The following is a 17,943-nucleotide window of genomic DNA, read 5'->3' as shown; positions in this document are numbered from 1 at the left end:
GCTGGAAGTTAAATCCATCTAATTGCACATAACAGCATTCAAGAGATCCATCCTTTTCTTTATGTTCTTCTCTATTTTCTTTGCTTGGACATGAGTTTCACTTTCTGAAGGCTTACTTATTTTCAATTAAAAAAAAAAAAAGAACTCTTAATTAGCTGTTTTACCATTTTAGCTTGCAATATTATTTTTATAAGCGTTATTGAAAAGGGAAAGGGGGAAAAATACGATGGAAACAGCTCAAGGGTTGAGATAAGGATGGGGAGATCGCTCAACAATTATCCTCACAGACAAAACAGACTCAGCATAGGGAGATTTATATAATTTATTTCCTTTGACTAGCAGACTAGAACAGTGAGAAACTAAAAGCAAACTAAAAACACCTGCCTCTCTCCCTGCTACAAAAACTTTGCCACATAAACCCAATGGAGCAGCTTCCTTGGTTTCCTTCAGTTTTCACAACCAGATGCATTGTACAAAGCAATGCATTGTACAGCTGTAGTTTTTCATTCTGTTTGTATCTGGGATTCCGGGTTAGTCCTCATATAGTGAGCTCTTTACTCCTAATGTGCGCAAGCTTCCCTCCAAAGCTGGGAATTAATCTGCCATTCATATATACTTTGTAGCCTGACATTACAGGTTGATGAGTTTCCTTTAGGTAAATATCTGGAACTAATAATTTGGGTAACATCCTTGAATATAGTTAGGCATTTCACTTTACACACTTCATATATATATAGATAATAAGTTTGTGTATCACCCTAACATCTATTGGTTTATCTGTTTTTACATATCCGGATTAATAACAACTTTGTCAACACTTTTTACTTTTCTTTAAATTTAATTTGACTTTTGAATTAAGGAGAGAGCTTTTTCTACTTCCATCTACTTGATGGTCATCCGTTAGCTTAGTAATTTTTACCCATTCCACTTCAAAATTTCAAAATTTGAAAACACAAAACAAAACAACAGCAAAAACAAAAACAAAAACAAACAAACAAAACAAAAAAAACTCACAAGCTCACTGCTTGACAAATTTGTTATTGCTATTTTACCGCACTACATCTTGACTTGACATTACATAGGACTTGCTTTCTGTGCGTAGTGAAGCTACATCATCATCCTCTACAGTGAATCTTAAATTGCTTCAACGTTTTCTCAACTCACAGCTGTCTTTCGGTTACTAAAAACATTCACAGCAATGCAGAAAATGCATCATGGATCTTGTCTAAACCCCGGAAACTTCCTCTCTTAACAGCAGGTCATATTTTCACTTGCAAAACCAGTAGGCAAGAGACCATCCTGTATGGCTTATGTTTTATTATCACTATCTGTTTCTCTGAAAAAAGAAAATCTGGCAGCTCTGGGCCTTTCTGATGCGTCGTTGTGACAATAACTATACCTTAATTTTCCACTTGAAACCACAGTTGAGGGGAAGCATTGCTGGAAACATCTGGTAAGCAAGGGAAGAAAGAAAAATCTGATATAATCTCACTACTTTCTCTCCCTCATCACAATGAGATTTCCACAGCTTCAGCTTTGCTACACAAGTATGTCTTTACGCTCATAAACAGGCAGTGTCAGGCAGTCAAACCTTAATACTCTGGCCACATTACAGGTCCATTAGTGTTAGATTATTGTCCAGGGGCTAGATTATTGTCCATGTTAGATTATTGTCCAGGGTTAGATTATTGTCCATGGGGAGACCTGCCTGCTGGAAATTCTTACATCTCTGACAAGTTTCATGCTTAAAATACACAGTTCATGACACCCTGGAGAGATATTATGATGGGCTCAAACTCCCCTTTAGGAAAGGAGCATCCAAGCTCCCCACACACACACACAACCCAGCCTGGGCCCATTAAAATCACTGTCTCTGTACAGAAGAAGCTCAAATTGTCATGAATGGAGATCAGACCAACACCAGACACTCCTAAAGACTAGTGTCCTTTTTCAAAGAAGGAGGGAGGAGCTCATGAGGGAAACGGAGGGGCAGGCGCTGAACTCTGCTTTCTGAGGACAGTGACAGGACCTGAGGGAATGGCATGGAGTTGGGACAGAAGAGGGTCAGGCTGGGGGTTAAGGAAAGGTTCTTCACCCAGAAAGTGGTCAGGCAGTGGGACAGGCTGCCCAGGGCAGTGGTCACAGCACCAAGCCTGCTGGAGTTCAAAAAGTGTTTGGACAATGCTCTCAGACACCCTTTTTTTGGGTGGTCCTGTGTGGATCCAGGCCTTGGACTTGATGGTCCCTATGGGTCTCTTCCAAATTGGGATATTCTATGATATATGAAAGAGTACTTTAGCTAAAAACAAAGTACTTACTTTAATGCAAAAGATAACTAAGTAAGGGTGTGCAAATTTCAACTCATGTTCTCCTAGTGGCTCTTTCTGACTGTAAATTGACTCTCTTAGTTTAACAAACATCTGATCCCATCTGATGAGCTGCAAGAGCTTAATAATATAACTGGTCTGAGACTGCTTGAAGGATGGGACTTGCTGCTCTTCTGAGTACAAAAGAACCTGACAACACTCATTGTAAGCTCAGCTCATTCAAAGTACACTGGAAAAGTATGCAGGTTGCAGCCTTTTAAAGAAGGTGTTTCACTTCTGCTTGCTGGACATAAAGAATTTTCAAGTTAACAGACCAGAACAGAATGATGGTGGTTATTGATATGGATCTAAAGCAAAATCTGGATGCATCTTTCTTGCCCTTTTATCTTTGCTCTTAACATTCCTTTTTCTTTTCCCACCTACAGTCTTTTTTATTGACTTTTTATATTGACTTTAAATTAAATATTAATCCACTTTTCATGCTACACTGTAGAAATCTGATCAAAGGCAAATGGTTGCTATGATAAGCAGCAGTCAAATTCCATAAGTATAATGTAATATATAAATTTTCCTTTAAACAATAGCAGTGGGCTGAGCATGTCAAAAGACTCTAGGATCAATCAGTATGTATGTCATTACACAGACAGACTCCTAACATAATGGCTAAATTATCTTATTTCCCATTAAAATAAATAGAAACAACACATCTGAGTCCCTTAGACCTGTATGCTTGAAAATCTCTGCCAACATTATCAAACAAATACATTATTTAATTTGTAATGGTACAGGCGGATAAACTCTGCCTGTCTTCTCAAGGCTAACACATGTGCAACCAGATTTCCATTTCCATGGGAAAAACAAACAAACAAACAAACAAAAAAAAAAACCTGTCCAGGTGTGTTGGGGACTGTTTAGGACATAGGACATTAGAGATTTGAGTCCAGCTCCCTGCTTTGTCCTGGACTTGCTGTATGACCTTAAAGTTATGGTACTGTACGTCACTTCCACATTTATACATTTTGTACTTCTCTGCTCTGCCAAACTACTGTAAATCTTGATTCACTCAATATCACAAGGCACTTTGTACTAAAACAATGACATCAGGGACAGATGAGAGCATACATCCACATGTCCATATTTAATTTGTAAGCAAGGCTCATTAATTTTACTCCCAAATACTCTAAAATGTTGATGCTTTCTTTAATAGATGCCTTTTCGCCATAGAGGTGAGCTTGTGACACTAAATCTTTACAAGGAGTGACAAGGAGCACAAAAGAGCTTACAAGATCAAATTAAATTTTTCTCAAGCAAGCTGTATGTGCCTCACTGGGGTACCTTTGGGCTGGAGCAGTGACATGCTTAGGTAACCTCACACAGCTGCAAAGCACCTCACTTTGAGCAGTACTTTTTATAAGCCCATACCTAACACATGAGCTGTCAGTAAACATAAGGGAACACTTGTCCCTTGCTTAGTTTAAAATTCTGTGTTACACAGTTCGAGAAAACACTGATTTGCTTTCACAGAATGAATAAGCTTACTCACAAGCAGGTTAGTTGTCAAACCATCTCTCATATAGCTTTCACTATGCTCTAAATAACTCCAGATAGCTGTCACTATGCTCTGTGGTCTTAAGGTGGCCTACAGAAAAGCTGAAGGAGGACTCTTTGTCAAGCAGTGTAGAGATAGGACAAGGAGGGGTGGCTTTAAACTGAAAGAGGGTAGGGTTAGGTTAGCTATAAGAAGGAAATTCTTTACTATGAGGGTGGTGAGGCACTGGCACAAGCTGTCCAGAGGAGCTGTGGATGCCCCATCCCTGGAGGTGTTCAAGACCAGGTTGGATGGGGCCTTGAGCAACCTGGTCTGGTGGGAGGTGTCCCTGCCCATGGTAAGGGGGTTGTAACTGGGTGATCTTTAAGGTACCTTCCAACCCAAACCATTCAGTGATTCTGTGCTGGAATTTTGTGCTAGGAATTAAGACATGGCAAACTGAAGAAACTTTGCATTGAATCATATGGACATTAGCTTTGTTTTCTGACCAAAAGGCCTGACAACAGAACCAGAAAGTTATTTAAGATATCTAGCTAGGGATTTTCGCAATAAATAAGATAGCCAGTGCTTTTAGACAAAAAAAAAAATAAATAAATAAAATGTATTTTCATTTCTTCAGCATACTTAGATATTAGTCACTATTTCTCATTTACTCCCTATCTTATACTTGGTCTTCTTTTCTGCTGATCTCTTATCTCTTCTAGCCTTGTGGAAATTATCCAATGACTTTGACTACCTATTGCATTTTTCTTGAACCCTTACCATATGAAATAATGTCAGTCCTAAAATAATGTCATCCAAAAAGGATGCAAATGTAGCTATACAAATTACATGAGTTATTCCAACTAATATGCATCTTGCTGCAGATACATGTCACCTCTCTAACACAGGACAATCCGGCCACTGCATTGATCCCTTGCTCCATCCCCAGGGCAGCTCATCTCTGAAATGGGCTGCAGTTAGGCTGCCTCCAAAGAAAGACCTTAGCTTGTGCAGTGCCCTTCTGCTGCACAGCGGCTGAGCTGAGGCTCTCAGCATCACTCAGGGCACTAGCCTGGGGATTTTTTTTATGGTCATAGGACTAGAGTGGAGATTATATACTGTTGTGCAAACAAAACAGTATTCACTGGCACAACTGCTACCACAGATTTTATGTGGAAAGGGAAGAAAAGACTGTCTTTACTGTTCAGACACAACCTGGCTCTGTGCTTTACTTCTTTTTGATCTATTATCTCACTCCATTTTTTCAGAGTACTGTAAATCTCCTATAACAACAACTGTGTTTCAAAATAGCACCCCTAAGCCTAGGAAATCTACCTTATCTGTGACAACTCACCAAACAATGAAGTATTTAACATCATTGTATAAATTTATCAGGCTTCTTCATCCACTTAAAAATGTATTTATTTTTTTTTAAGTACTGTATCCTGTTACAGCAGTTCCTACCAGAGCCAGTATAAGCACTTCAGCAGACTTAGGTGAACATCTCTCTGGAGGGGAGGTTTCACCTTAGATAAGTTTTGAAACAGCAGTTAAAGTAATATTAAAAATGTATATTTTAGCAAAAATGGTAAAAATATTTTGAGAGTCTCCTACTTAGACCTTAATAAAACAGAAATACAACACTGTAGCATTTTGCTTGACTCCTTTCTAATTAGCATAGGGAAAAAAATCTTACTTATACAGAAATAGGGGATACAAAGGGAAAAATCAGATAAAAAACATTATTTTTCTTTTGAGTTTTATTCAGGTACCTCTGTGCAGGCTCAATGTCATTTCTGTGACCATGTGACCGTGTTATCTGCCTGTGACAGGACAGTGAAGGAGACAACTGCTGCTTTCATCAGCAGTGCCTCAGCAGTGCTTCCTGTATGGTGGTGTGTGTGCACTGACCTGCACAGGGATTCCCCCATTACTGTGTGTCTTTGAAGGGTTTCTCCTCCCAAAAAGAACGCTCTTCAGCTCAGTCCATCTCTCAACAGACTATGTCCCTCTTTGGATAACTGGAATATGAGCAAAGATTCAGAGATTTTGTAGGTTTTCTTCCCATCTTCCCCTTTAAAAAGAGAAGGGAGAAGGAATGAAAGAGAATTACAGTTCTGCCTCCTGCTTGCAGTGAGGGAGGTGGGCTCTCCTGCAGCTTGCATGTGTGCTTTCAGCTTGACTTCACAGGCAGAAAGCATCTGTGCCCGCACAGTGCCCAGGGCAGCTGCATGGTCCCTCTCTGGAGCAGCCCAGAGGGATGACACCTCCATGAAAGAAAGGCAGAAAAAACACTCTGAGCAACTGTGTTCTGCCAACCACTCCTCTGTCAAACACAGCCTCCTTTTCTGGAAGCCAGCCTTAGGTAAGGCTAGTTTTTTGTTTCTAAATCAAAACAGGAAGGAAAGAGATGATGCTGGAGTTACAAATGCTGAAGTTAAATTAATGTGAATGAGGAATTTTTGGAAAGTAAATATCAGACGTGTTAGTAAGAATTCAGTGCAATAATGGATACTTCCAACATTAGGCTTACGTTTTCAATTTCATACCCCATAAATTAATTTTTTATTTTTAAATACTGACAGAAATCAGCTCAAGAGGAAAGCAGACCTGTGAGTCAGACATGCCAACTCTCTTCAAAGGAGGCTCATTTGCTTTCAGAAATAACAGAGAAACATTTCAGAGAGCTTATCCTCCACACAGATGTTACTAACATCAGTGACATAATATTGTAGTAAAAGTTGTCACACTATTCTGTCCCTGCTGGTGTTAGCAAATACTGAGAAAGCTTCCTAAAGAGTACATCTACTCCTCATCTATTTTCTGTATAGCACAGTCATCACACAGAAAATCCTCCTCCATCCAAGACTTCTCATCTCCAATCAGCTACACTACTTAAACTTTTAACATACTTAATGTATCTGAAAGTACCCATGCATGTATGTAAAAAACCACATTGTTTCTTCCTGAATCAAAAGACTGAAAAAGGTTCTGAAAAACTAAGAGGAATTATTCACCCCCCAACTATCATTGTAGCAACTACATAATGTTGGGTTAATTTCCTATATGTAGCTTAAAATGAAATCCATGCACACCAACTTCATCATTGGGCAGCAGAATATAACTGCCTAAAATTCTGATTACAATAAACTGAAGCATGTGTAAGGATTGACCTGAGGGTTAAACACTGGCTAAAACACTGATAAAATATAATATTTACCATAAGAAATGACATGCAACTAGCAGTTATGAAATTAATCCTATCTGTATGTCTGTGGTATGAAGCTGAATTTTCCCACTTTAAAATGGCCATCTGAACCGTAACAAATGTAAGTGACTTGACCAAGACCACATCAGAGCAGACTTTGGTCTGGCTGAAATTTGCTACTGTATATTTTTTAGCTAAAGAAGTCATGTTCCATGCAAAGTATCTTTGCCCCTCTATGCCCTCTACAAGTTCCCATTTTTTTTTTCCTCTGTTTTACTATTTTGAGAAATCCACTTTTTTCTTTTAAATCAACTTAAAAAAAAAAAAAAAAAAAAAGAAAGAAAAACATTTGAAAGACCCAAAGAAAATCTACTACTTAGCATTCAGCTCATAGGATTTAGCTTGCATACCTTCTAAAATGATTGGCCAACTCTGTTCAGATTTGTTTCCCATACCATTTATTGACCTTTGAAAGAATAAACAGTAGAGATGTAGGAATTTCTCATTCTATTTCTTGTCAAAAACAACTGGTATTTTTCTCAAATAATGTGTTTCATACAGAACTTTGCTCTGGCATAAAAACACACATCATACTTTTCTTCTGTCTTTAAGCCTTCATGTATTAGTTAAAATGAAATATCACCAATCTAGATTTCTAATCCTATCTGAAAAAACATTTGCATTCTTCCCAATGCCCAAGGTACTTGTTGAGTTCATCCACAAGACCTTCAACCTCACAGTTTATCTTCAGAAGAACCATCTTTCTCTTGGACTTGGTGTCACTCTCCTGACCTCAGCTCAATCAGACATAGCAAACTACATTGAAAAGAACTGCAGTTATAAAACGGGCAGTAAAATGACACAGAAAATCTTGAATCATAACACACACACACACACAAAATAAAATTAAAAAAATAAAAAGCCTTTTAGTTGGAGATCCAGAAGTGGATAGTTATAGAAGTTATAATTCTAGCCATAATATTGCAAATACTTGCCATTATTGAAGTTACCTTATATGTTGTCAGTAGAGAGACCATGGTGGCCCAAAGGGCTCCTAAGTACAGAATATATTTCTGCTTACCTACATCTCAAACTACTAAATAGCCTCAGTATTAAATTATGTCTAAATCATTTGTTCATCCTGCTTGAATTCTAAGAAAGGCTGCAGACCAGTCATACAGGACTGGCCATAACCTTGGCACTCTTCATTTTGTCAGCTAAATGTTGGTAGGAATGATTTAAAGGTCTCTGAAGTCAATGCCAGTGTTCTGACAGAGTTCAGATGCAGTGGCCAAGTTTTCATGAGCTTTAATGTGACAAAATGTATTGGCATACATACATAGACCAAAGTACTTCTGAAACAGTGTTTTCAAATGACATTAAATTCACAGGAGAATTTATACAAAAAAAGAAAAATAATTAAAAGATAGCATATGACAATATAAAGGTTTTGTTAAAATAATAGCAATGGAAATGAGTTCACAGTTCTCAGAACAAATCTGTAGCACTTTTGAGATGACCTCTTGTAGTCTGCAAAAGAACTACCTTAAGCACTTTAATTTAGCAATATCCACTGCTCTCCAGAAAAACTTCCCCAAAAGCCAAACACATGCTTCAGTAAAGCAGAACAGACATCTCACTGGAGGACCCTTCAGTAAGCAATTCAAAGGAGATTACAGTGCTCGGGAAATAAGCTACATGAATGTGAGCTGGAGAACAAAACTTGATGCCATTGCAGTCTGTCACAGAAGCGTGACTGACTGAAGAAGTACATAAAGTCGGACCATCTCAGGAGTTCACTGAAAATACTTCTAGCAGTACCATAATTCAAGACAAGCTGGGCTGACTGTCACAAAGTATGTCAGCATCTAACACTTCCTATGGGGCATTTTGAATGTGGCCGGTGACACCTGAAACTGTCACTGTAATTTGGCTGCCCTTGGGACAGCTCTGGTGTGTGCCATACCTGAGCTATTTATAGCAGTGTCTATCCCTTAAGGTTGCATCAGGAGGGACCCAATGAAAGATGAGTGAAAACACTGATCCCTCGGTAACATGTGTGCTCTGGTGTTCTGCAGTGAAGATCATTACTCCTTGAAGAAAAAAAAATCTTCCTTCAAAAGCTGTTTTGTGAAGAACTTCAGTCCTGTTGGGCTTTTATTTAACTTGCCTTTTAGAGGCTAGAACAGAAAAGCTGAGATAATCCTAGAAGGGTTTTTTTATTAGTCCAGTGAAGCGCCAGTTTTTAGGCAGGAGCTTAGTGAAATACAATACCATTTCCCACAAGCACCAGACATAAAATATTCTCAGTGAGGAATGAATCTGAGCCTCAAAGATCAGGCAAGACTTGTCCAACTTCAAGAGTTCACCTTGTCAAATTTCCTCAGGCTTCAGGTTTGCATCTCATGTTCTGGCTACTGCCTTTCTGTATGTTTTAAAAGAAATCTTGTATAACTTTTTAGAGCAAGTAGCTACAAGATGACTTGAAAATTCAGCAAGTATGATTCAGACAGTTTGTAGGTACAAAACCTGTTTGCCTCCACCATCTCACACATTTTCTCACTGTACAATATTGAGAGGTAACAAAACATAAATGTCTTTGTAGAGTTACACATAAGAATTGCATGACTAAAAGCTCCAGCAACACCCAACACACTTTTTGGAAATAAGGACTAGTATGTTAATATGTAGAGTAACATTTCAGTGTCTAAATGTGTTTTTCAAAGACAACTTTCTCTTCCACTGCTGCTCAAAAACAGTAGAAGACCTGTCTCGGTAAATGGAGTATGAGTATGAATGAGTATTCATGCACTCATACTGCCATAACATTCATGTGGAGAAGGCACTGTACACTTAACAGAACAACTTCAAATGTAGGGCTGTTGTCTGGGCTACAACTGGTGCAAATCAAATAAACTTATATAGAAATATACGTTTGTATTCTTCCTGAAAACCTGCCCTTATTGTATGCCTCCCCAAAGGGAGAGTTATCCATGCATATAAAGAGCAGACTGTGATGTCTTCCTAAAAAGACTCTACTGGGACACTTTTTTGATCTCAAAGTCACTTTGAAACAGCTGTGCCAGTGATACATGCTTTTTTTCAATATTCCCTCAAAGGACTTGGGGTTCAGCACTAAGCGTCAAAGACTCAAGTATCTTCACCAAACAGAAGACTTCTGATTCTGCCATATGTCATGATAAACACCATGTGTGTTTTTTTCTTTTCAGAAATAAGTAACATGCAGTAATCTCTGGCTTTCTGGTCACCTGGGAACTGTTTTTTGCTCTTCTATCTCATGGAACAAATCAGAGATTCACACAAAGAGGGCAGTTTGCAGGATAGCTTATATATTGGTTATGCTCTCAGGTTTACAAAAGGAAGACAGAGCCTGTTCATCCAGTCAGTAGGTGCATCCCTTTGCTTCCAAGAGATTTGGTCTGGATAATCCTCCAAATAACATCACCTTTGTGTCATTTAATTTATGAGTATGTATCACCCTGTTGTCTGTTTCCAAATATCTTACGTGACAGAAGACAATGCACTGCCAGAGGCTTATGAAAACACGGAACGGAAATACAACATTTTTAGGACATATGATCTGCCTCTCAGTGAAGTGAAAGACACAACAGTCTGGTTTGTCCACTCACACATGACACAGCTTAAGTGGCATGTCACAGCTGAAAAGTCAGCTCATGAGATGCTTCTGACTTTAGAGAGGGGCATGGCATAATGCGCAAAATATGACCATCCTAACCAGAAATATTGCAATACATCTTCTAAAAGATATTGATGCTGGACTAGACTCAATGAAGGGTAACAACTATCAGAAATAGGATATGATGAGTGGTTAAAATAAACAATTATTGTAGAATTGCTCTATTAATTTAAGAAGCACACATAGGGCTGGGGTAAATTGGAATAATGCTTTCTACCCATTACAGGAAAGGGTATACTTTGTAGAATAGGCTGTTCTCATGAGGATTGTACCTCCCAATAATTCACGGAAACCTTGTATATTTGAAATCCTGGCACATGGTTCTGTGCAAGGGCCAGTGTGCAATTCTGTGAATGGTGACACAAATCCAGACACATTCTAGTCATTACTTTAAAACGTCATTTTGTAAAACATTACTAGATCTTAATACAGAGAATAGATTTTCCAAAGTTTTAATATAACTATTCTTGACTTTTTCTCCCTTTAACAAGACTTATCATGAACCTTCTTTAATTTTCATTGATGTAACCATTAAACCAGAGTCACTGAAGTGCTTTCTCATAGATGCAGGTAGGAAAGGTGCTCTTCTGTTCATGCAATTAACAGGGATACTCCCTGGTGCCAGTGTTTGAAGCCAGTGGTAGACTGTCTGAATATGACTCACTGCATCTTTGCCCCTGGCACTGCTTCCATAATTTAAGCAGCTGATTTACTGAGAATTAAGTGTCAATAATAAACAGGTCAGTTCAAAAGACATTTTACTTATTTTACTCTAATAGCAGTTTTTAATAAGTTCTACTTTGCAGCAAGACCTTTCAGCACAACAGAGATAAGATCATGCAGCCGGAGGGAACCTTGATATAACTGAGGCATTAAACACCTCTGCAGCAAGATGGATCAGACAGGAGCTCCATTCCCATGACATTTAGGTTGACCAAAAATGCTGAATCATGTGTTACACGATACTGCACAGAAGAGGTAAAGAAGGTAAATAATCTTTTAATGACCAATTCAGCAGTGAGCATACACAAGCTCTTAAAACAAAATCAATTATCTGCTGCCAGTCTACTGTGTTCCTTGATATGATATCTATTGAAAAAACAATATATTCAGTTATCTTTCAAGATATTAAAACACTTTAGTTATTAAATATGAATGACTACGATCAAATGTAATCTTTGCCTCACAGTCACATTGACTGACTTTATTGTTTGGCACAAAAAAATTACTTCACCTTAAAAGCAAAGAGAGGTAAGAAGTATCCAGGCCAGAAATGATGGTGAGATGGAGATACATGTTTATTACCAATGACCATTCTCTGTGCTTTACTGCACCTTAGTTTCAGCAACTGTTTGTCTTTAAAGTATTGGGAGTGACAAAGCAAACTATAACATTCCTGGTAGTACATTCAGATAAAGGCTCATAACAGGTTCTCTGTAAAATAAATTGAAACCAGAGGTCAAATAGAAGTTCAAACTACATATCAGCTAGAAAATACCACTCATCTTAAAAAATAAAAGCTATCATGCCCTGAAGTATACTAAATACAAATACTTGTGGGAATTAAAGTAATACAAAAGTCGTTCCTCGTGCTTTAAAAAAAAAGACAAACTTAATTCTCTGTCATCTTCAAACTCGGTCTAAAATTAGATTAGAAAGCACATAAAATATAAGTTTTGTTGGGAGAAATGTAACAAAATCAGGATGATAAAAAACATTTAAACCTAAAGCAAAAAAAAAAAAAAAGGACATATGCAGGAAAAGTGTCTTGTTCGTGTAATGTGACAAAGGATGCAAACAGAAGAAAATGTATTTCTTTCACTTGAACAGTTTATCTTAAATACTTAGTGTAAACATTCAGCTGTTGACAGAATCCTTTCTTATCTGTGGTAACTCTTTGCAATGCATGAATTTTTTCCTGAGGTTCTCTAAGCATTTATGATGTGTTTGTCAACCCAAAAGAACCAGAAGCATACCATCAATTATGGTTTGCTCCTGAATGAACTCTGCATGACAATCTAGGTTTTAATTTATGAGGAGTTGCAAAGGAATGCAGAAATGTTTTATATGACACTCAGCTCTGTTTTGAAGTCACACACAATAACTCTGCTAATTCACGTTTATCCCATGATCACTCTTAAGCTGCTCTAGAAAGTCTGAATAGGAATAAGAGTCAGTGTGCAATATAGGTAAAACACACCCATGGAAAATAAGAATAAAGTCACAAACATATAATAGGAGTGCCTTTTCTCACCAAGTCAGTGTGACAAGCTGAGCCATAATGCACTCAGTAGCTAAATAAATGTTAGTGGCCTGAATCTCCCCATCATGCTTTCTTTTATTTTTAATAGTATTTTTTTCATTGTTATTTTATTTTCATAGAGGGTTAGTTACTAAATGCAAGACACAAACTCCTCACGATTTCCAATCAGGCTTTGGATAATTATACTTTCTGCAATCCACAATCTGCTAGTTAGCTGATAAATTATTGTGCTTTTCACAAAGGAAGAATACTTATTACAGCCAGTAATGTAAAGAAAAAAATCAACGAAATAAAATAAGGAAAAATGAGCCATGCAGTGAGACAAACAGAATTAACTTTCAATCCCATCAGGTTTCACATAACCTTAAAGAAGGTAAACCACATGCTGCAGAGACACAAAGGCCAATAGTTTACCCTTCTGTGTATGTACATCAACAGGGGTTATGAGAAAATCAAGGATAGAATGTGACTGACTAGTAATTTTTTTAATGACTTGGCTTATTTATATTATATTTTATATTTGATCAGTTAATATTCACACTGAGTTTTAAGAAAATATTCATGTGAGAAAGAATTACTTGTACAAGTTGTGTAGAGTCAATCCCAAGCAATTACTCTCCAGTTACATTCAAAGGGCCAACCCGTGATACAAGATACTGAAATACCAAAAAAGGAAAATTATATTGACATTTATTGATAACATTACTGCAAGTTATTTAAAATAATCTTGTAATCTTGATAGTGAAAGATGATTGAGGCAGTTTCAGATATCTCTAAGCAGAAATAGGCTCTGTATTTCTCTTAGATATTCCACTAATTTCTGAACTCATTAATTATGTTTATAGTAGCTCATCTGCACTCGAAACATTCCATATTTGTTTAGGATTTAGTTCAAGTGAGTCTCATTGATGTAAAACAAGTGTGAGAAAAGAATCAGGCTCTTAAATTCTATAAACAAGAATGGCATGAAGAGCTCATGCACTAATACTCTGAAAAATAAATAAATAAATAAATAAATATAGGGATTTACTTGATTCACAGTTGTTCCAAAGTAAAGCTCCTCTGATTTTAAGTGTTCTGTACAGAACAGTACAACATATATGTCATTAAAAAGGCTTCAACTCAGCTAGGTTCATCCTTAATATCCCTATGCAATCCACCTGAAGTCTATTCACGTCCACGGAAATCAATACTCATTCTGGTGTCTCTTGAGGACTTTCAGACTACTGATAGCTTGTTCAGAGTTACTGCTTCTCTAAGAAAGCTGTTTTAGGTGTAGAAACTGTAACTAAACAGCCAAATTATGGTATATTTTATTTCCCAAACAAAATCTCTAAGGTGAACAGGATATTTCTGGAGAAAAATTGATGTACTGTGACCCTACTCTGGAGAAGGTTGATTCCACTTCAAATTTATGTGCCATAATGACTCACAGTACATTTTTGTTTCAGTTTTTCTTCACTATAAATTGGTAAAATAACTTCTTCAAACAGTTTTCACAAAATACTGGTTACACATAAAATATAATCAAATGGCTGGTCTAAAAACTCAGGTGCTACTCTGGAATTAAAGAATGACAGAATGTCACAAAACTCTCTGGTTTGAGGCCAGGGTTAGAAATTCCCTGGGATGTAGATTACAAAAAATTCCTGCTTTTCCTAATCCCTAGGACTGCTTGTCATTCATATTACTCTGCATGCATGAAATAGCCAAACCTCAGGAAATTCTTTCTCTTAACCTTACTTGAAAAGTTTTTGAACAAGAATGCAGGCAAATAGAACCAAATCCTTCATTCCTTAGTCAAAACCTTAACTGAAATCATGGAGAACTTTGCAGGAGTGAGAGCTAAGCAAGAATTAACATACCTAGGAGAAACCGGTGACTAAGATGAGGTACATTCCTACGTTTGCCAAAATAAAAAACCCACATAGTAAAGAGTATCTGTGTTGCACAACATAATTTGATCTATAATACTACTTTCTTACTATCTAACCATACTTTTAATTCTTTGCCATGCATATTTATCATCCTTTCCTATTTATTGTCACAGATACTGTACAATACCAGCTGTTCATGCGCTCTGACCTTGCTGTCTCTCACCTTGCTCTAAGTGAAGTCAATGCAAGCCTTCACTGACCTCAAGAGAAGCAGGATTTGTGCTGTGATACGTAATCCAAAGCGGGACTCCCCCTTGATTCAATAAGCTTTGGATCAGACCTAGAAGGGATCTTAGCAGAATCAAGAAGCCGCAAGCCACACCCACATATCAAAACCACACCTGAGTGTTTACCTCACTTTCCTAATCTTTTACGTGAAAGAGATTAAAAAGCAATCTGTTCCTTTCAACTGCTTAGGTGCTACACAGTACATGAATAACTACTTGAACAGTATCTGTAGGATAGCTATGTACGTTGCCATGTTTTCATTTGCTTCTTCAGAAGTTAGAAAAGGATGGAGTGTTTGAATTTAAGGCTTCATGGTAGTATTTTCTACTTTGGTTCCTAACTTTTCTCTACTTCCCTTCCAAGGAATCATCTCCAGATGAGATGCTCATTGCCAAGCAGATCTCACAGCTGTTCAGCTCAGCTGCCATGAGTGGTGGAGATAAACCCCTCATCCCTGGGAAAAAGGTTGGCACCTCAGTGACATGCCCAGTTTCCTCCTGCCTGGGGCTGTGGTCCTGGGCTTACAGCCTGACACGGGATTGCCAGGACAGTGGCTGGTTGGCTTTACTCCTACAGAGGAAAGAAGATGGTTCTGCCCCCTGTTTTGGGAAAAATTAGCAATTTGCCACATAATGAAACAAAAGATGAGAAATCTGAAAATGATGTTATCCAAACATTTCAGATAAGAATCTTGCCGTGGAGCCTCACACAGCCTGCGATGGCTTCAGACTGAGAGTACATCTGACTGATTCCAGCATATCTTGTTTTACATGCAGCTCTGCTTGTTTGCTTATGTTCCAGAAGTCTGAATGTGCTGCGACAGTTTTTGTTCTCCTTTATGCTATGCAACCGTGTCATTCAGCCAAGTTTCTACAGCCTTCCTTAGGATGCCATGGGTGTAACGGACTATAATTTTGGCTTATATATATATTTACAGACTGAGTATTGCTAAAAAGAGAAACTGAATGCATATAATATGGTGACTTCCAGCTGCTAGAATCACAGGAATCACATGAAATGGCATTAACTTAGACAGAAGGCGATTGAAATAATGCAAACCAGCTATCCATTGCTACATGTACACAAGTGCAACGTGAAACTCCCTGTAGCAAGGAAATGTAGAATGTTAACATTCAATCAAACCAGGAGATGAGGGAAAAGGGAAATGAAAAAGTAAACAATACCCATTTAAACATCTTGGAAAATGAAAGAAACAGCCACCTTTGCAAAACCTGCAGAGAAATATAGTAGCTTAACTGTCCTATGTTTCTGCATTTATCTACCAATCCAAAGAGTGTTTGAGTGCTAATCAGTCATAGGCAAAGAACTGTAGAATCACTGTTTTAGTTTTGCCCTATTCATCTGTTCCATCTTTCTGTGCTGACTCCTAAGTTTAAATACTCTTAGGAAAACACTAAGTAAACAAGTGTCGCAAGCCCTGTGAGCCTTCTCTATGTTAAAAAGAAATCAAGAGAAGATTCTACAAGCACACAATCCATTTCCATTTCCCCCGAGCCTGCCTGCCAGGCATGGTGTGACATGTAGCTGAGGCAGTGCCCATAGCAGGCCATGTCCCAGCTTGGGCACAATGTGTCCTGCCCTTGTGGTTCCTCCAGGATCTTAGTCCCTGTCTCCTGCTCACCACCACATGCCAGGAAGCCAGATCCAGCTGCTGCTGCCTCATTTTTCATGTTTGCAGACAAGTGGGAGAAGATAAGGTCTATTACAGGTCACATTGGGAGTGTTTTAAACAGTGAGGGACTGAGAAGCTGGTCCCTGACTCCTGCAAGCCATGTAGCAGCTGTGTCACAGAAATGCTGGGGAGGGGGGCTGATGGAGGCTAACTTGTACCAGGGGATCACAGAGTGCAACATGGCCTCCCTGAACCCTTTCTGGCACACCTTATGCCCATCTGTTTCCCCTCTGCTCCTTCTCCTGGAGAGGAACATATGGCCCAGAATATGAATCTCCAAAGCAGAAAATGTATTCATCTTGTTTTGTAAAATATCCTAATACCCTCCTTTTTTTCTCCTATCAGCTTTTAGTCCAGTTACAAACCTTATATTTTGGCACCATAAATAAGATTTTGAAAAAGGTCATCCCCTGCTTAAACAGTTACACAGTCCACAATGAAGAACTAAAATTAAAATAAGAAATCATATATTGCATCTCAGTTTTAAGAAGTTATTATTGCAAGAAAAAGTCCTTGACAGGATGTGGGGTTTAGTACATTCCACCATCATATTTTAATACTTACCTTAGTCCAATGGGGTTGCATCCAACAACAAATTAATGACAGAAAAAAATTAATCCACAGTTAAGCTTAACATGGACATCTACATGCTGAACATTTTCACTCTGAGTGGTCCAAACTGGAGACAGTTTTTCTCATATTAAATAATACCTCATGTCACAAAAAGAACAATCAAATTCCTCAAGAAGCAAAGACAATTTTTTCTTAAATTGTAGCATCAAAATCTCACCCTAAGTGTGTGCACTCATGCAAAGGGAAACTTTTCCATGATATCACTGAGACTTTCATCAGTTTGTCTGTTTAAAGACAGCAGAACAGGGTTTCTTTCACGTGAATGCTTCCTTACCTCTATCTGAATATCTATATTATATATAATATGCATATGGTATACATATACATAGATTTGTATATACATATATTTGTATATACACATAGATGTGCATACATACATATATATGTGTATATATATGCTTTAAT

General features: G+C 37.9%; 1 protein-coding gene across 1 annotated transcript in view; it reads right to left on the bottom strand.

Moving 5' to 3' along the window:
• Positions 1–17,943, bottom strand: part of KCNB2 (potassium voltage-gated channel subfamily B member 2) — a 199,622-nt gene that overhangs the window by 164,473 nt on the left and 17,206 nt on the right. The gene's annotated exons all lie outside the window — the stretch shown is intronic.

The sequence above is a fragment of the Anas acuta genome, chromosome 2 (assembly GCF_963932015.1).
Source record: "Anas acuta chromosome 2, bAnaAcu1.1, whole genome shotgun sequence".
NCBI classification, from domain to species: domain Eukaryota; kingdom Metazoa; phylum Chordata; class Aves; order Anseriformes; family Anatidae; genus Anas; species Anas acuta.
The sequence above is the reverse complement of the archived record's forward strand: the minus strand, read 5'-3'. Positions and strand labels throughout refer to the sequence as shown.